The sequence below is a fragment of the Triticum urartu genome, chromosome 5A, assembly GCF_056163025.1.
Source record: "Triticum urartu cultivar PI428250 chromosome 5A, HENAU_Tu73, whole genome shotgun sequence".
Classification (NCBI taxonomy): domain Eukaryota; kingdom Viridiplantae; phylum Streptophyta; class Magnoliopsida; order Poales; family Poaceae; genus Triticum; species Triticum urartu.
The window spans coordinates 380,778,451-380,799,240 of NC_141877.1; positions in this window are offsets into that span (position 1 = coordinate 380,778,451).

Sequence of the window (20,790 nt, forward strand, 5' to 3'; positions counted from 1 at the left end):
CGCTTGCTTGGCGAAGCTGCTGGTTCCGGCGCCCTATGTGGTGCCGGAGAAGAAGGCCACGTAAAGGGCCACGGGGATTCGAAAGAGTGCCCGGCGCCAGGAGGTGTCGGATTCATCATCCGACGGTCCCGAAGCGCCTTCCTCTCATGAAGACGAGGAGGAAGAAGAAGAGACCTCTCCCCCTCCAGTGGGAGGAGAGAAGAAAAGGTAGGCCGCCCTCTCTGAGGAGGCCAGAGGGTCCAAGAAGGGGAAAACCCTTCCTCCAGACTACTCCAACGACGCCGACGACGGCGAAGAGGAGTGGCAGCCCAGGGCCAAGCCCCTAGCAAAATCGTAAGTATCCGGATACCGGAGTAATTCATAGTATTCGTTTATTGCACAACTTTCCCTTATGTCGAATATGCTTATGCAGCCCACCCAAAGACCGGCTCGACGCGTCGTCGAGCGGCTCACTGGACTCGTCGAATATGAACTCGCTTCCGACAGCTTCCTCCCCCGCCCTATGGACGACACCGAGGTGTTGTCCCAACAGGTTCCAAGCAGGGAGGAGGTGGTCCCGGAGGCGCCGCAAGGCGACCTCCCGGACTCCAGGAGTAAAGGGGATGAAACCCCCCAGGGCTCCAAGTCCGGCTCTAGGCCGGACACCGCTCCGGAACCTTCAAGGGTTCCGGAGTCCGGCGGGGGACCTCCTTCCAAGAGGAGCAAGTCCATCGTGTCGGCGAACCCCGTCCACCCGGAGGCGCCGGACAATATGTTGGAGGCGCTCCAAGGCGCCTCCATCGACGAGGAGCACCGCGCTATTACGAGTGCGGTGGTCCAGAAGGTTCAGTCCGCCAAGAGTGGACTGACTGAAGCTTGTACTAGCCTTTTGACAGGCTTTGAGTTAAGTAAATAATGTGTAAATGATATTACCGCATAAACAGTAGCCCCTGATGCTCTGTTGGGCGTTCGGGAAGAAAAGCCGAATAGAGGATCAAAAAATTCGCAGGAGTCTAACAAAAGGAGTCAATATGCGTGTGCAGGCTTCTCTGCTGGCGTCCGCCATACTCACTGCGGAAGTGGACATGCTGAAGCAGAGCCTCGAGAAGTCCGAGCGAGATCTCGGGCGTGCCAAGAAGCAGCTCGAGGAGAAGGAAGGTAAGAAATACCTTGGTTGAATATGTATATAAAAAGGTGCAATTGCAAGAAATGACAGGATTAACATGGCTATTGTAGGGGCCGCATCTGAGGTGGCGACCCTTAAGCAAGCGCTGCTCGAGGCCGAGAAGAGTGCGTCCGCGGAGCGCACCGAGCGGGAGAGGTATGAGGCCGAGGTTGGCAAGGTGCGGCAACAGCTCCAGGTTCTCATGAAGAAACATGAGAGTTTGGAGCTTGACTCGAAGACGCGAGCGTCCGAGCTCGCGGCGGCTATTGAAAATGCCAAGTCTGCCAAGGCCGAATCCCAGAAGACCCTCCAGGAGTTGGATGAGGTGAAGAAAATAGCGGCGGGTAAGGCATTCTTTATGCAAAGTAAACACATAGACATGAGTTACTTGATACTTACCCAAATCCGGAGCTCTCCAGGGGCATTTGCAGATCTTCCCCGGAGTGTATCCGATGCCGCCGCATTCTATCGAGCCGAGGAGGGCAGCTCGACAGAGAAGGTGTTCTGGTCTCAGTATGCTGAGGCCGGACACCCCGTGCCCCTGAGCGACCAGCTGAAGCAACTGGTCGAGCTCCACAAGGCGGTCGAACAGGCCATGAAGGGCCTCCTAGTTCGGCTGTGGCCTAGAGAGGCTCTGCCTGGGAGCTATTTCGGGCTGGTGCGGCGGCTGGTGGAGGCCTGTCCAAGGCTCAAAGTCATCAAGCGCTCCGTCTGTATTGAAGGTGCCCGTAGGGCCTTTGCCCGTGCTAAGGTGCACTGGGGCAGGCTGGATGCAGAGAAGCTTGTGAAGGACGGGCCACCAGCGGGGAAAGAGCATCACAAGCCCGAAAATTACTATAAGGATGTTCTGAAGGGTGCCTGCCTTGTGGCGGATGAATGTACTAGGGATGTAATTTTTGAGTAAAACTCGCTCATTTTTGTCCCGTGCGCTGAAAACTTGTTCATATGCGCTGAGCAATGCTGCTTGAATTTAAAATATTACCTTATGTGCGGCTGTTTATCAATACTGAGAGATGGTGAGTCGTCGGCTTCTGCCCCTTTGCCACTAGTGCTGGGGTGTTTGGGGATAAATCTGGGCGCTCTTTTTCCCATGTTTGGGTCCTTCGAGGGAGGCGCTCAGCCCGACGAACGAGGCAATCGGACTATAATGCGTGAACACTCTCACTTAGCCATAGAATTCTATAATTTTAAATTTCGGCGAATCCCCTAGTATTCGAAAGACCGAGTTCGGGGCGCTATCCACGCCTTGGCCGGACAGAGCCGACTCGTCGCCCTAAGCAGCATAAGTCTTTAGGGACTCGAAAAAACCTCTCGAACAGCGACCAGCTCTCGCTTCATCATGACAGACAGTTTTAGCTTTCTCCACTGAGGTGCTCGGCCCAGCTCAACTGGGGCACAATCGCAGTGGTTCTCCTAGTGCTACCTTAGCCGATATAGCGGAACGTAAGGCACCAAAACATAGGAGCCGGGAAAACCCAACTATTGACCCAAGACATGATTCGGAGCCGATGCATATAATGCTATAAGTTCGGGGTGCCGCACTTGTGAAAGTGTTCGGACTTCTCACACCATATTGAGGGGTGCTAAAAGCCCCTGGCGTATTTTGGCTGTACCAAGTTGTGCGGGTGCAACATGTCGTTAAGGAACATTTATTTATAAAAAGATAGTGCAAAATAGACAAAAGCTATGCACTGTTTATTAGAAATAGCTGCGATCAAAGCAGAATGATACAAGTAATGCGATAAATGAAAAGTTGGACTATTTAACATGTCTGCTCCAGGGGCAAGCTGCGGAATAGTATGCGAAACAGGTATACTGCTCGTGATAGAGACCGCCTGGGATTTTCGTAATGCGGCATGGCTTGTCTGCTTCCCTGGTTCTTGCATTGTTTGTGCGGCAATTGAACTGCCGAACAGGCCTTCCGAAGAGTAGAGTTCTGGAAGTAAGAGAAAAGTAAAAAATTGGCAGCCCCTGGTGCGGTTTAAGCCATGTTTTGGGCGTGCCGTGATGGTGCCCCTCCCCCTATGCCCATGGTATTTCTAGAGCGTAATTATGTATGCGAAGTACTGGCGTCGCCTTTTTGCTAGGGTTGGGGTTGGGGCCGCATTGCTACACCTGCTCGGAACGTGTCGGGCGGTCTTGTTGTAGGTTACTCCGGGCGCGCTTGACGGTGTTCGGACGTTTAATGGCCAGACTGGAGAACTGCCTGGAGAGGCTGCTTTGTACTTCCGTTGTAAGGGCCGCCGTGTGCTCCTCCGTTCGGAGGGAGCATTCGGTGTTTCCATTGACCGTAATTACTCCACGAGGGCCTGGCATCTTGAGCTTAAGGTATGCGTAGTGCGGTACCGCATTGAATTTGGCGAATGCGGTTTGTCCGAGCAGTGCATGATAGCCACTACGGAATGGGACTATGTCGAAGACCAGTTCCTCGCTTCGGAAATTATCCGGGGATCCGAAGACCACTTCAAGTGTGACTGAGCCTGTACAGTTGGCCTCTACACCTGGTATTACGCCTTTAAAGGTCATTTTGGTGGGCTTAATCCTTGAGGGATCGATGCCCATTTTTCGCACTGTATCCTGGTAAAGCACGTTCAGGCTGCTGCTGCCGTCCATGAGGACTCTAGTGAGATGAAATCCGTCAATAATTGGGTCTAGAACCAATGCGGCAAATCCGCCATGACGGATGCTAGTGGGATGGTCTCTTCGATCAAAGGTGATCGGGCAGGAGGACCATGGGTTGATCTTTGGGGCGACTGGCTCTACCGTGTATACGTCCCTTAACGCGCGCTTCCGCTCCCTTTTTGGGACGTGGGTGGCGTATATCATGTTCACCGTCCGGCACTTGTGGGGGGAAACCCTTCTGTCCATTGTTGTTCGGCGGCCGGGGCTCCTCGTCGTCGTCGCTATGCAGCCCCTTGTCTTCATTGTCGGCGCTTAACTTGCCTGCCTGCTTGAACACCCAACAATCCCTATTGGTGTGATTGGCCGGCTTTTCGGGGGTGCCATGTATTTGGCACAAGCGGTCGAGTATTCGGTCCAAGCTGGACGGGCCCCTAGGATTCCTTTTGAATGGCTTTTTCCGCTGACCGGATTTAGAGCCTCTGAATCCGGCATTAACTGCCGTATTCTCAGCATTGTCGCCGTTAATGCGGCGCTTCTGCTTGTTGCGACGCGACCTGCCACTAATGTCCCTGGTGTCCGAACTACCAGGGTTCTTGATCATATTGTTGCTACGAGCAAGCCAGCTGTCTTCTCCTGCGCAAAAGCGGGTCATGAGTGTCGTGAGTGCTGCCATAGATTTCGGCTTTTCCTGTCCAAGGTGCCGGGCCAGCCACTCATCACGGATATTGTGCTTGAAGGCTGCTAGGGCCTCAGCGTCCGGACAGTCGACTATTTGATTTTTCTTTGTTAGGAACCATGTCCAGAATTGCCTGGCCGATTCCTCTGGCTGCTGAATTACGTGACTTAGGTCATCGGCGTCTGGGGGTCGCACATAAGTGCCCTGGAATTTGTCGAGGAATGCGGCTTCCAGGTCCTCCCAACAACTGATTGATCCTGTTGGCAAGCTGTTGAGCCAATGCCGAGCTGGTCCTTTAAGCTTGAGTGGGAGGTATTTGATGGCGTGAAAATCGTCACCGCGGGCCATGTGGATATGAAGGAGATAATCCTTGATCCATACCACAGGGTCTGTTGTGCCATCATATGATTCGATGTTTACGGGTTTGAAACCCTCGGGGATTTGATCATCCATTATTTCGTCTGTAAAGCATAGTGGGAGTGCGGCGCCTCTATACTGGGCGATATCATGACGTAGCTCCAATGAGTTTTGTCTACTGTGTTCGGCCCTGCCGAATTTGTGGCCGGCGTGACGGTTACCGTCTCGAGCCGTGGGGTGCCCACGTGATCCGTAGATCGATCGTGTTTGCCTTGCCTTGTCCTCCAACGTGTCTCGTAAGTCCGGCGCATATTCCCGTGCCTTGGTACGGGGTGCGGCTTGAGTGGAGGGACGGGAGGCCTCTCTGTCGCGGCCACGAGGTGGCCGTTCGGCCGCATCAAGTGCTTCCTCCTCTAATTGGGGTAGCAACCTGCGCTTTGGGTAACTCTTGGAGGGGCATTCGAGTTTATGCTCTTCGGCCGCAAGGACTTCGGTCCATCTGTCAACCAGCAAATCTTGATCAGCTCGGAGCTGTTGTTGTTTTTTCTTGAGGCTTCTTGCCGTGGCCATAAGCCTACGTTGGAAACGCTTTTGCTCAACGGGATCCTCTGGCACGAGGAATTCGTTGTCGTCGAGGCTTGCCTCGTCTTCGGAGGGAGGCATATAATTATCGTCCTCGACCTCTCTGTCTGCCACTCTCTCATGAGGGCTGGTTTCTCGATCCTCCTGTGCTAAACCTTGCTGGAGGGGGTTTTCTTCGGCACTCTCCGGAGTATTATTATCTCCCGTGCTGGAATCACCGTTTTTGTGTTGGCAGGATTTTGAGCGGCGCCGCTGACGCCGGCGCTTGGGCTGTTTCTTGGAGGGGTCATCCTCCGCTGTTCCATCGCCCTCTCCCTCTTTTGGGGTGTACACCATGTATATGTCATATGACGAGGTGGCTTTCCAGGGCCTGGTAGGCGCTGGTTCTTCATCATCTCCTTCATCGGCGTCCATACCGTCGATGTCTTCGGAGTCGAAGTCGAGCATGTCGGTTAAGTCGTCGACAATGGCTACAAAGTGGGTGGTGGGTGGGTTTTGAATTTCTTCATCGTCCGTACCCCAACCTTGCTGACAGTAGTCCGGCCAGGGCTCTCCTAATAAAGAGAGAGACTTCAGTGACTTCAGGATATCACCGAAAGGCGAGTGCTGAAAGACGTCCGCGGCCGTGAACTCCATGATCGGTGCCCAATCGGATTCGATCGGCAGGGGAGCGGAGGGTTCGGAGTCCGGAGAAGAATCCGGCTCCATGGAGTCACGAGTCTCGCAGAGTACGGGGCTGGTGTTCGGCTCAACCGCCGTTGGGATCACAGCCCCCGAGGTGGCGTCCAACCGCCCATCCTCGATCGGCGCGGTTGGCTCCGAACTAAGGGTCGGAGCTAATGCGGGTGCGGCCTCCAGGGCACTGTTCAGTGGTAGAGCTAGATCATGCTCGTCGTGACAGTGCGGTGCGCTCGGCGGTGGTTCGAGTCCATCGAAGATCAAGTCCCCGCGGATATCAGCCGTGTAGTTTAAATTTCTGAATCTGACCTGACGGCCAGGGGCGTAGCTTTCGATCTGCTCTAGATGGCCAAGTGAATTGGCCCGTAGTGCGAAGCCGCCAAAGACGAAGATCTGTCCAGGGAGGAAGGTCTTACCCTGGACTGCATCGCCATTGATGATCGTAGGAGCCATCGGGCCTGACGGCGACGGCACAGAGGAACTCTCAATGAAAGCACCAATGTTGGTGTCAAAACCGGCGGATCTCGGGTAGGGGGTCCCGAACTGTGCGTCTAGGCCGGATGGTAACAGGAGGCAAGGGAAACGAAGTTTTTCCCAGGTTCGGGCCCTCTCGATGGAGGTAAAACCCTACGTCCTGCTTGATTAATATTGATGATATGGGTAGTACAAGAGTAGATCTACCACGAGATCAGAGAGGCTAAACCCTAGAAGCTAGCCTATGGTATGATTGTTGATGTGTATGTTGTCCTACGGACTAAAACCCCCCGGTTTATATAGACACCGGAGAGGGTTAGGGTTACATAGAGTCGGTTACAATGGTAGGAGATTTGAACATCCGTATCGCCAAGCTTGCCTTCCATGCCAAGGAAAGTCCCTTCCGGACACAGGACGGAGTCTTCAATCTTGCATCTTAATAGTCCAGGAGTCCGGCTGAAGGTATAGTTCGGCTATCCGAACACCCCCTACTCCAGGACTCCCTCAATGAGCATGATTGCAATGTTGTTAGTACGAATTCTTTGAATATCCATGATGCTAATGATGATTGCACTAGTTATGATGAAAATGCCTCCTATAAACATGTCAATTTTTGTGGAGTAGATTGGGTTTGCAAGTACACACCAAATAGGGAAGATAGATATTGCAAGAGGCATAAGTACTTAGAAACCAAATTGTTGCAAGAAGAGCTAGATGAATGTGCTGAAAATTTATCTTTTCTTAGCCCTACTTGTGAACTTTGCAATGAACGTGATCATTTTAGTACCCAATGCAAATTGTTTCATGAGCGTATCGTGTCCAAAAATTGTGATGACTTGATTTCCCTTGCACATCATAATGAACTTAGTTTGCTCTTGGGTTATGAAGAAATTAAACATAGAACTAAGGATATTCCAAAATTTTCCCTTGATAAAGTTCTTCATTTTGATCTGGAGGAAATTTATATGTATTGCGCGGTGAATTGCATTGAAAATCCTTATATTGCCAATTACATAAAGAAAAGAAAACAAATAGTGGATGAAGAGAATACTAACGAAAGGGAAGAGACTTCCCAATATCCTCCTATTATTTCTTATGATGAATCAGGTAACGAGGAGGAGCCTCCTATTCAACCAATCTCATTAATAAGGAGCTCCAAAAAGAGGATTGAACCCACACATGATGTGGTGAAGAAGAAGAAAAGAAAAAGGAAGAGAGGTAAAAAGATATCTCTCCCAAATAATGCTGCTCCTATTACTATTGTGCCTCATGAAAATATAATTGTGGAAGATAATGATACTTCTTATGATCTTGAAGATATTTTTGGCACTTGCTTGGAAGAATATGATAATTGCTATACTATTGGTGCTATCCATACTATTAATTATGAGAGTGATTATGCTTATGATATGAAAAGGCCCAAGCTTTGGGATGCTATGTTTGATGAAGATGGTGTTTTTGAGAATATATTTTCTGCAATTAATGTATGTCCTAAGCTTGGGGATGCTACGCTTAATGAAGATGATATTTTTAGTATCCCAAGTTTTGATATGCAAATTTATAATGATAATAACATGCCTCCTACTTATGATAATTATTGTGATGATACATATGCTATAAAAAGTAGTGAGGATTATATTTATAAAACTTTTCATGATTATGGTTACCCCTTTTCTGAACATTACTCTTTTAATGTGGAAACAATTTATAGTATCCAAGTCTCTTACGATACTCCCACTATCCCGAATGAGAAGAATTTTGCTTATGTGGAGAGTAATAAAATCTCTATGCTTGTAGATCATGAAAAGAATGCTTTAGGTGATGGTTATATTGTTGAATTCATTCATGATGATACTGAAAATTATTATGATGGAGTAATATATGCTTGTAGGAATTGCAATAATATCAAGTTTCCTCTCTATGTGCTTAAAATTTTGAAGTTATGCTTGTTTTACCTTCCTATGCAAGTTGATTCTTATTCCCACAAGTTGTTTGCTCACAAAATCCCTATGCATAGGAGGTGGGTTAGACTTAAATGTGCTGGTCATATTCTTCATGATTCTCTCTTTATGTTTCAATTCTTATCTTCTATATGAGCATCATTGAAATCATCATGCCTAGCTAGGGGCTTTAAACGATAGCGCTTGTTGGGAGGCAACCCAATTTTATTTTAGTTCCTTGCTTTTTGTTCATGTTTAGTAATAAATAATTAATATATCCTCTGTTTAGATGTGGTTTTATGTGTTTAATTAGTGTTTGTGCCAAGTAGAACCGTTGGGAAGACTTGGGGAAAGTCTTGTTGATCATGCTGTAAAAACAGAAACTTTAGCGCTCACGAGAACTGCTTACATTTTTATTTGGAAAGTGCTATTTAGTTAATTATTTTTTAAGATGATTAATAGATAAATTCCTCATGTCCAGAAATTTATTTGAGAATTTTATGAGTTCCAGAAGTATACGTTTGATCCAGATTACTACAGACTGTTCTGTTTTTGACAGATTCTGTTTTTCGTGTGTTGTTTGCTTATTTTGATGAATCTATGGCTAGTAAAATAGTTTATAAACCATATAGAAGTTGGAATACAGTAGGTTTAACACCAATATAAATAAATAATGAGTTCATTACAGTACCTTTAAGTGGTGATTTATTTTCTTATACTAACGGAGCTCACGAGTTTTCTACTTTAAGTTTTGTGTTGTGAAGTTTTCAAGTTTTGGGTAAGGATTCGATGGACTACGGAACAAGGAGTGGTAAGAGCCTAAGCTTGGGGATGCCCAAGGCACCCCAAGGTAATATTCAAGGACAACCAAGATCCTAAGCTTGGGGATGCCCCGGAAGGCATACCCTCTTTCGTCTTCGTTCATCGGTAACTTTACTTGGAGCTATATTTTTATTTGCCACATGATATGTGTTTTTCTTGGAGCGTCAATTTATTTTGTTAGGATTTGCATGCTATTATTTAGAAAAATGTTTTGCATCTTTTATTTCAATAAAAGTGGCATTGATAGTCTTTACTATGCCCATTTTAGAAGTCCACATGTTGCTGTTTGAAAACAGAAAGTTTACCGCTGTTGCAATAATTCCCTAGAAAAGTAAGAATGTGATAAAATGTTGAAACCTTTTGAATATTAAGCTCTGATAAATTTACTACAGTGGGAATTTTCTTTCATAATTTTTGGAGCTAGGGAAGTATGGATGTTGCAGCATTCTTTACAGACTATCTTGTTTAGGCAGATTGCTGTTATGTTTGCATTGTTTGCATATGGTTGCTTATTTAATGATTCTATTTGAGGATAGGACTATTAAATATGCAGAGGCATTTAGTATGCAATGTTGAATAATAATTTTAGTGATTTTATACAGTAGAGTATGATAAGGTTTTTGCAATGGTTTATACTAACTTATCTCACGAGTCCTTGTTGAGTTTTGTGTGGATGAAGCTTTTGAGATTTAGGGAGACCATGATATGAGAGGAATTAAGGAGACACAAAAGCTCAAGCTTGGGGATGCCCCGGTTGGTATCCCACCTTTCTTCTTCAACAACTATCGGTTAGTATCGGTTGATCCTAAGTTTTTGCTTCTTCACATGATGTTTGCCATTCTTAGAATGTCATTTTATTTTGCTTTGCTTGCTGTTTGAATAGAATACCAAGATCTGAAATTCTTAAATGTTAGAGAGTCTTCACATAGTTGCAGAATTATTCGACTACTCATTGATCTTCACTTATATCTTTCGGAGTAGTTTGTCATTTGCTCTAGTGCTTCACTTATATCTTTTAGAGCATGGTGGTAGTTTTATTTTAAAGAAATAGATGAACTCTCATGCTTCACTTAGATTATTTTGAGAGTCTTAAATAGCATGGTAATTTTCTTAAAATCCTAATATGCTAGTTATTCAAGAATAATAAAATTCTCTTATGAGTGTGTTGAATACTATGAGAAGTTTGATACTTGATAATTGTTTTGAGATATGGAGATGGTGATATTAGAGTCATGCTAGTTGAGTGGTTGTGAATTTAAAGAATACTTGTGTTAAAGTTTGTGATTCCCGTAGCATGCACGTATGGTGAACCGTTATGTGATGAAGTCGGAGCATGATTTATTTATTGATTGTCTTCCTTATGAGTGGCGGTCGGGGACGAGCGATGGTCTTTTCCTACCAATCTATCCCCCTAGGAGCATGCGCATAAAACTTTGCTTTGATAACTTCTAGATTTTTGCAATAAGTATATGAGTTCTTTATGACTAATTTTGAGTCCATGGATTATACGCACTCTCACCCTTCCACCTTTGCTAGCATCTCTAATACCGCGCACCTTTCGCCGGTATCATACACCCACCATATACCTTCCTCAAAACAGCCACCATACCTACCTATTATGGCATTTCCATAGCCATTCCAAGATATATTGCCATGCAACTTTCCATCGTTCCGTTTATTATGACATGCTCCATCATTGTCATACTGCTTTGCATGATCATGTAGTTGACATCGTATTTGTGGCAAAGCCACCGTTCATAATTCTTTCATACATGTCACTCATGCATCATTGCACATCCCAGTACACTGCCGGAGGTATTCATATAGAGTCATATCTTGTTCTAAGTATTGAGTTGTAATTCTTGAGTTGTAAGAAAATAAAAGTGTGATGATCATCATTATTAGAGCATTGTCCCAGTGAGGAAAGGATGATGGAGACTATGATTCCCCCACAAGTTGGGATGAGACTCCGGACGAAAATAAATAAATAAATAAAAGAGGCCAAAGAAGCCCAAATAAAAAAAAGAAAGAAAAGAGGCCATAAAAAAGAGAAGGCCCAAATAAAAAATAAATTAATAAAGGAGAGAAAAAGAGAGAAGGGGCAATGCTACTATCCTTTTACCACACTTGTGCTTCAAAGTAGTATCATGATCTTCATGATAGAGAGTCTCCTATGTTGTCACTTTCATATACTAGTGGGAATCTTTCATTATAGAACTTGGCTTGTATATTCCAATGATGGGCTTCCTCAAAATGCCCTAGGTCTTCGTGAGCAAGCAAGTTGGATGCACACCCACTTAGTTTCTTTTGAGCTTTCATAAATTTATAGCTCTAGTGCATCCGTTGCATGGCAATCCCTACTCACTCACATTGATATCTATTGATGGGCATCTCCATAGCCCGTTGATACACCTAGTTGATGTGAGACTATCTTCTCCCTTTTGTCTTCTCCACAACCACCATTCTATTCCACCTATAGTGCTATGTCCATGGCTCACGCTCATGTATTGCATGAAGATTGAAAAAATTGGAGAACATCGAAAGTATGAAACAATTGCTTGGCTTGTCATCGGGATTGTGCATGATTTAAATATTTTGTGTGGTGAAGATGGAGCATAGCCAGACTATATGATTTTGTAGGGATAACTTTCTTTGGCCATGTTATTTTGAGAAGACATGATTGCTTAGTTAGTATGCTTGAAGTATTATCATTTTTATGTCAATATGAACTTTTGTCTTGAATCTTTTGGATCTGAATATTCATACCACAATTAAGAAGAATTACATTGAAATTATGCCAAGTAGCATTCCACATCAAAAATTCTTTATTTTATCATTTACCTACTCGAGGACGAGCAGGAATTAAGCTTGGGGATGCTGATACGTCTCCAACGTATCTATAATTTTTGATTGCTCCATGCTATATTATCTACTGTTTTGAATGTTTATAGGCTTTATTATACACTTTTATATCATTTTTGGGACTAACCTATTAACCCAGAGCCCAGTGCCAGTTTCTGTTTTTACCCTGTTTTAGGGTTTCGAAGAAAAGGAAAATCAAACGGAGTCCAATTGACCTGAAGACTTGGAGTGCACGTCGGGGGACCTGCGAGGAGGTCACGAGGCAGGGGGGTGCGCCCACCCCCTGGGCACGCCCTCCACCCTCATGAGCCCCTCGTGGCCCCCCTGACGTACTTCTTCCACCTATATATCTCCATATACCCTAAAAACATCCGTGAGCACAATAGATCGGGAGTTCCTACGCCAGAAGCCTCCGTAGCCACCGAAAACCAATCTAGACCCGTTCCGGCACCCTACCGGAGGGGGCAATCCCTCTCCGGTGGCCATCTTCATCATCCCGGTGCTCTCCATGACGAGGAGGGAGTAGTTCTCCCTCGGGGCTGAGGGTATGTACCAGTAGCTATGTGTTTGATCTCTCTCTCTCTCTCGTGTTCTTGAGATGATACGATCTTGATGTATCGCGAGCTTTGCTATTATATTTGGATCCTATGATGTTTCTTCCCCCCTCTACTCTCTTGTAATGAATTGAGTTTCCCCTTTGAATAAATCTTATCGGATTGAGTCTTTAAAGATTTGAGAACACTTGATGTATGTCTTGCCATGGATACCCGTGGTGACAATGGGGTATTCTATTGATCCACTTGATGTATGTTTTGGTGATCAACTTGCGGGTTCCGCCCATGAACCTATGCATAGGGGTTGGCACACGTTTTCGTCGTGATTCTCCGGTAGAAGCTTTGGGGCACTCTTTGGGGTTCTATGTGTTGGTTGAATAGATGAATCTGAGATTGTGTGATGCATATTGTATAATCATACCCACGGATAATTGAGGTGACATTGGAGTATCTAGGTGACATTAGGGTTTTGGTTGATTTGTATCTTAAGGTGTTATAGTACGAACTCTAGGACTGTTTGTGACATTTATAGGAATAGCCCAACGGATTGATTGGAAAGAATAACTTTGAGGTGGTTTCGTACCCTACCATAATCTCTTCGTTTGTTCTCCTCTATTAGTGACTTTGGAGTGACTCTTTGTTGCATGTTGAGGGATAGTTATGTGATCCAATTATGTTATCATTGTTGAGGGAACTTACACTAGCGAAAGTATGAACCCTAGGCCTTATTTCCACGCATTGCAATACCGTTTACGCTCACTTTTATCATTCATTACCTTGCTGTTTTTATAATTTCAGATTACAAGAACCTTTATCTACTATCCATATTGCACTTGTATCACCATCTCTTCGCCGAACTAGTGCACCTATACAACTTACCATTGTATTGGGTGTGTTGGGGACACAAGAGGCTCTTTGTTATTTGGTTGCAGGGTTGCTTGAGAGAGACCATCTTCATCCTACGCCTCCTATGGATTGATAAACGTTAGGTCATCCACTTGAGGGAAATTTGCTACTGTCCTACAAACCTCTGCACTTGGGGGCCCAACAACGTCTACAAGAAGAAGGTTGTGTAGTAGACATCACTTGACCCATTCTGTTAGCTTAGCACTTGATCGTTTAGTTTGTTGCTATTGCTTTCTTCATGACTTATACATGTTCCTATGACTATGATATTATGCAACTCTCGTTTACCGGAGGAACACTTTGCGTGCTACCAAACGTCACAATGTAACTGGGTGATTATAAAGGTGCTCTACAGGTGTCTCCGAAGGTACTTGTTGGGTTGGCGTATTTCAAGATTAGGATTTGTCACTCTGATTGTCGGAGAGGTATCTCTGGGCCCACTCGGTAATGCACATCACTATAAGCCTTGCAAGTATTGCAACTAATGAGTTAGTTGCGGGATGATGTGTTACGGAATGAGTAAAGAGACTTGCCGGTAACGAGATTGAACTAGGTATTGAGATACCGACGATCGAATCTCGGGCAAGTAACATACCGATGACAAAGGGAACAACGTATGTTGTTATGCGGTCTGACCGATAAAGATCTTCATAGAATATGTAGGAGCCAATATGAGCATCCAGGTTCCGCTATTGGTTATTGACCGGAGACGTATCTCGGTCATGTCTACATAGTTCTTGAACCCGTAGGGTCCGCACGCTTAACGCTACGATGACAGTTATATTATGAGTTTTATGTTTTGATGTACCGAAGGTTGTTCGGAGTCCCAGATGTGATCACGGACATGACAAGGAGTCTCGAAATGGTCAAGACATGAAGATTGATATATTGGAAGCCTATGTTTGGATATCGGAAGTGTTCCGGGTGAAATCGGGATTTTACCGGAGTACCGGGGGGTTACCGGAACCCCCCGGGGGCTTAATGGGCCTACATGAGCCTTAGTGGAAAAGGAGGGAAGCAAGGGAAGTGTGGGGCGCGCCCCCGCAAGGCCCAAACCGAATTGGTTTAGGGCAAAGGGGGCCGACCCCCCTCTTTCCTTCTTCCCCCCTCCCAAGTCCTAATCCAACTAGGAAAAGTGGGGAGTCCTACTCCCGGTGGGAGTAGGACTCCTTCGGCGCGCCTCTCCCCTTGGCCGGCCGCACCCCCCCCCCCCCCCGCCTTGCTCCTTTATATATAGGGGCAGGGGGGGCACCTCTAGACACACAAGTTGATCAAGTTGATCGTCTCTTAGCCGTGTGCGGTGCCCCCCTCCACCATAGTCCACCTCGATAATACTGTAGCGGTGCTTAGGCGAAGCCCTGCGTCGGTAGAACATCAACATCGTCACCATGCCGTCATGCTAACAAAACTCTCCCTCAACACTCGGCTGGATCGGAGTTAGAGGGACGTCATCGGGCTGAACGTGTGCTGAACTCGGAGGTGTCGTGCGTTCGGTACTTGATCGGTCGGATCGTGAAGACGTACGACTACATCAACCGTGTTGTGCTAACGCTTCCGCTTTCGATCTACGAGGGTACGTGGACAACACTCTCCCCTCTCGTTCCTATGCATCACCATGATCTTGCGTGTGCGTAGGAATTGTTTTTAAATTACTACGTTACCCAACAAGTTTCACATACCAGCAAAAGAAAAAGTTCTTCTATGATTTAAGACATTACTTTTGGGATGACCCACATCTTTATAAAGAAGGAGTAGATGGTGTTATTAGACGTTGTGTGCCTGAGCATGAACAAGAACATATCCTACGCAAGTGTCACTCCGAAGCTTATGGAGGACACCATGCTGGAGATAGAACTGCACATAAGGTATTACAATCCGGGTTTTATTGGCCTACTCTCTTCAAGGATGCACGTAAGTTTGTTGTATCTTGTGATGAATGTCAAAGAATTGGTAATATTAGTAGACGTCAAGAAATGCCTATGAATTATTCACTTGTTATTGAACCATTTGATATTTGGGGCTTTGATTATATGGGTCCTTTTCCTGCCTCCAATGGATACACACATATTTTAGTTGTTGTTGATTATGTTACTAAGTGGGTAGAAGCTATTCCAACTAGTAGTGTTGATCATAACACCTCTATTAAGATGCTTAAAGAAGTTATTTTTCCAAGATTTGGAGTCCCTAGATATTTAAAGACTGATGGTGATTCACATTTTATTCATGGTGCTTTCCGTAAAATGCTTGCTAAATATGATGTTAATCATAGAAGTGCATCTCCTTATCACCCACAGTCTAGTGGTCAAGTAGAATTGAGTAATAGAGAACTCAAATTAATTTTGCAAAAGACTGTTAATAGATCTAGAAAAAATTGGTCCAAGAAACTTGATGATGCATTATGGGCCTATAGAACTGCATATAAAAAGCCTATGGGTATGTCTCCGTATAAAATGGTTTATGGAAAAGCATGTCACTTACCTCTTGAACTAGAACATAAGGCTTATTGGGCTATTAAAGAGCTCAATTATGATTTCAAACTTGCCGGTGAGAAGAGGTTATTTGACATTAGCTCACTTGATGAATGGAGAACCCAAGCCTATGAGAATGCCAAATTATTTAAAGAAAAAGTTAAAAGATGGCATGAAAAAAGAATACAAAAGCGTGAGTTTAATGTAGGTGATTATGTATTGCTATACAACTCTCGTTTAAGATTTTTTGCAGGAAAACTTCTCTCTAAATGGGAAGGTCCTTGCGTTATCGAGGGTGCCATAAAAATCAACAACTTCGAAGGCACAAATCCGAAGGTGGTGAGCGGTCAAAGAATTAAACATTATATCTCAGGTAGTCCTATAAATGTTGAAACCAATGTTATTGAAACTGTAACCCTGGAGGAATACATAAGGGACACTTTCCGAAATGTTTCAGACTCCGAAAAGGAATAGGTATGTGGTACGGTAAGTAAACCGACTCCAAAATAGTTCTAATGGCAATTTTCTTCCATTTTGGAATATTTAGAAAAATAGAAAAATAAGAAGCAGTCCGGGAAGGACACGAGGGCTCCACGAGGGTGGAGGGTGCACCCTACCCCCCTGGGCTCGCCTCCTGCCTCGTGGGCACCTCGTGTGCTCTCCAGACTCCGTTTTCTTACACGCCACGTATTTCGGTCAGTAAAAATTCATTATATAACCTCTCGAAGGTTTTGATCACTGTATCACGCAAAAATCTCCTGTCTTTGTTTTGAGCTATTTTTCTGACAGATCCAGGTCGTCATGTCGTCTTCAAGTGCCCCCAAGGACCAGTTCTTCGAGAAGGTCATCAACCCCTACCTCGCGGAAGTGCTGCAACACCCTCAAACCATTGAGATGCGTGAGGGGTTGTTGCACATCCATGATGTTGAGGGACCAAGGAAGACTGGAAGCACGGAGGCAAGGCTCGAGGCATTGGAGCAAGAAGTTTTCAGGTGTCAGGAGATGGTGGAGCATGGACTCGATTCCAATCACATTATGATCACGGAGTTCACCAACAACCACAAGCTGGACGTCAAGGACATTGGGAAGGCCATCTTCAAGCTTCATGAGAAAATCGAGCACCTCCAAGCCCAGATCTATGACCTGCAAAATCAAAACTGTGAGTATGAATATAGATTCAAGAGGATGAGTTTGGCTGCAGATTTGAGGTTTCAAGAGACTCGACCATCCTTCTATGATGGTGAGCCTATGCCTTGGAAGAGGGACGACAAGCCTATGCCATCAACAAGACCATCAACTTCTTCACCAACAAAGAAGAACTGAGTATCTGGTATGGGCACTCCCCTTGGCAACTGCCAAGCTTGGGGGAGTGCCCCGGTATCGTATCACCATCACTTTTATCTTTACTGTTTTTCTTAGTTCGATCCTTTTGGTAATATCTTGATCTAGTAGTATAAAGTTTTTAGTATGATCTAGTTGTGAATTTTGCTTTATGATCCTTCTATGTAGTCGAGTCCGTGAGCTATATATAATAAAGATTAGTGTTGAGTCAAGGGCTTGATTATTTTGCCACGATATTGAGTGAATAAAATAAAATAGGAATAAATAAATAGAAATAAAAGAGATCATATGGATCTTATGGAGAGTAATGAGCTCACATATAAAAAGTATGATGAATAAATGTTGTTGAGAGTTGACAAACATAGTTTTGGTCATCGTTGCAATTAATAGGAAGTAATAAAGAAAGAGACGTCTTCACATATAAATACACTATCTTGGACATCTTTTATGATTGTGAGCACTCATTAAAATATGACATGCTAAAGAGTTGACGTTGGACAAGGAGGACAACGTAATGGGTTATGTTTTCTTACATCTGAGATAAATTATATTGTCATTGATCATCCAACATGATTAAGCTTGCCTTTCCCCCTCATGCTAGCCAAATTCTTTGCACCAAGTAGAGATACTACTTGTGCTTCCAAATATCCCTTAAACCAGTTTTGCCATGAGAGTCCACCATACCAACCTATGGATTGAGTAAGATCCCTCAAGTAAGTTGTCATCGGTGCAAGAAATAAAAATTGCCCTCTAAATATGTATGACTTATTAGTGTGGGAGAAAATAAGCTTTATACGATCGTGTGATATGGAAGAAATAAAAGCGATGGACTGCATAATAAAGGTCCATATCACAAGTGGCAATATAAAGTGACGTTCTTTCGCATTAAGATTTTGTGCATCCAACCATGAAAGCGCATCACAACCTCTGCTTCCCTCTGCGAAGGGCCTATCTTTTACTTTTATCTCCTACCTTGCATAAGAGTCATGGTGATCTTCACCCTTCCTTTTTACATTTTATCTTTTGGCAAGCACAACATGTTGGAAAGATCCTGGTATATATGGCTAATTGGATGTGAGTTTTCATGAACTATTATTGTTGACATTACCCTTGAGGTAAAACGTTTGGAGGCAAAACTATAAGCCCCTATCTTTCTCTATGTCTGATTAAAACTCCATAGCCATAAGTATTGCGTGAGTGTTAGCAATTGTGAAAGACTATATGATAGTTGAGTATGTGGATTTGCTGAAAAGCTCTTATATTGACTCTTTCATATGTTATGATAAATTGAATTGCTCCAATGACTGAGATTATAGTTTGTTAGTTTTCAATGAAGTTTATGATTCATACTTGAAATTGTGATTGAATTGTTACTCTAGCATAAGAGATCATATGACAAGAATTATATAAGTTGATGTTCTAAGAATGATCATGATGCCCTCATGTCCGTATTTTATTTTTATCGACACCTCTATCTCTAAACATGTGGACATATTTTTTGATTTCGGCTTTCGCTTGAGGACAAGCGAGGTCTAAGCTTGGGGGAGTTGATACGTCCATTTTGCATCATGCTTTTATATCGATATTTATTGCATTATGGGTTGTTATTACACATTATGTCACAATACTTATGCCTATTCTCTCTTATTTTACAAGGTTTACATAAAAAGGGAGAATGCCGGCAGCTGGGATTCTGGGCTGGAAAAGGAGCAAATATTAGAGACCTATTCTGCACAGCTCCAAAAGTCCTGAAACTTCACGGAAGTCATTTTCAGAATATATAAAAAATAATGAGCGCAAGAAGTTCCAGAGGGGGGCCACACCCTGCCCACGAGGGTGGGGGCACGCGCCCTACCCCCCTGGGCGCGCCCCCTGCCTCATGGGCCCCCTGGTGGCCCTCCGATGCCCATCTTCTGCTATATGGAGTCTTTCGATGAGGAAAAAAATTAGAAGCAAGCTTTCGGGACGAGACTCCGCCGCCACGAGGCGAAACCTTGGCGGAACCAATCTAGGGCTCCGGCGGAGCTGTTCTGTCGAGGAAACTTCCCTCCGAGGAGGGGGAAATCATGGACATCGTCATCACCAACGCTCCTCTCATTGGGAGAGGGCAATCTCCATCAACATCTTCACCGCACCATCTCCTCTCAAACCCTAGTTCCTCTCTTGTATCCAATTCTTGTCTCCAAGTCTGGGGTTGGTACCTGTGGGTTGCTAGTAGTGTTGATTACTCCTTGTAGTTGATGCTAGTTGGTTTATTTGGTGGAAGATCATATGTTCAGATCATATATGCATATTAATACCCCTCTGATTATGAACATGAATATGCTTTGTGAGTAGTTACGTTTGTTCCTGAGGACATGGGAGAAGTCTTGCTATTAGTAGTCATGTGAATTTGGTATTCGTTCGATATTTTGATGAGGTTATGTTGTCTCTCCTCTAGTGGTGTTATGTGAACTTCGACTACATGACACTTCACCATTATTTGGGCCTAGAGGAAGGCATTGGGAAGTAATAAGTAGATGATGGGTTGCTAGAGTGACAGAAGTTTAAACCCTAGTTTATGCGTTGCTTCGTAAGGGGCTGATTTGGATCCATATGTTTCATGCTATGGTTAGGTTTACCTTAATACTTTTGTTGTAGTTGCGGATTCTTGCAATAGAGGTTAATCATAAGTGGGATGCTTGTCCAAGTAAGGGCAGTACCCAAGCACCGGTCCACCCACATATCAAATTATCAAAGTACCGAATGCAAATCATATGAACGTGATGAAAACTAGCTTGACGATAATTCCCATGTGTCCTCGGGAGCGCTTCTCTCTATATAAGAATTTGTCCAGGCTTATCCTTTGCTACAAAAAGGATTGGGCCACCTTGCTGCACTTTATTTACTTTTGTTACTTGTTGCTCGTTACCAATTATCTTATCACAAAACTATCTCTTACCTATAATTTCAGTGCTTGCAGAGAATACCTTGCTGAAAACCGCTCATCATTTCCTTCTGCTCCTCGTTGGGTTCGACACTCTTACTTATCGAAAGGACTACGATAGATTCCCTATACTTGTGGGTCATCAAGTTTCTCTCTAAAGAAGTGAGTGGAAGGAAAGTAGAACTTGATGAGGTAATTGTACTTTCTCCCGAATTGGAAAGTAGTTCATCACAGGAATCAGTTCAAGTGATTCCCACACCAATTAGTGAGGAAGCTAATGATGATGATCATGAAGCTTCAGATCAAGTTACTATCAAACCTCGTAGGTCAACCAGAGTGGTACGGTAATCCTATTCTGGAAGTCATGTTGCTAAACCATGACAAACCTGCGAACTATGAGGAAGCGATGATGAGCCCAGATTCCGCAAAATGGCTTGA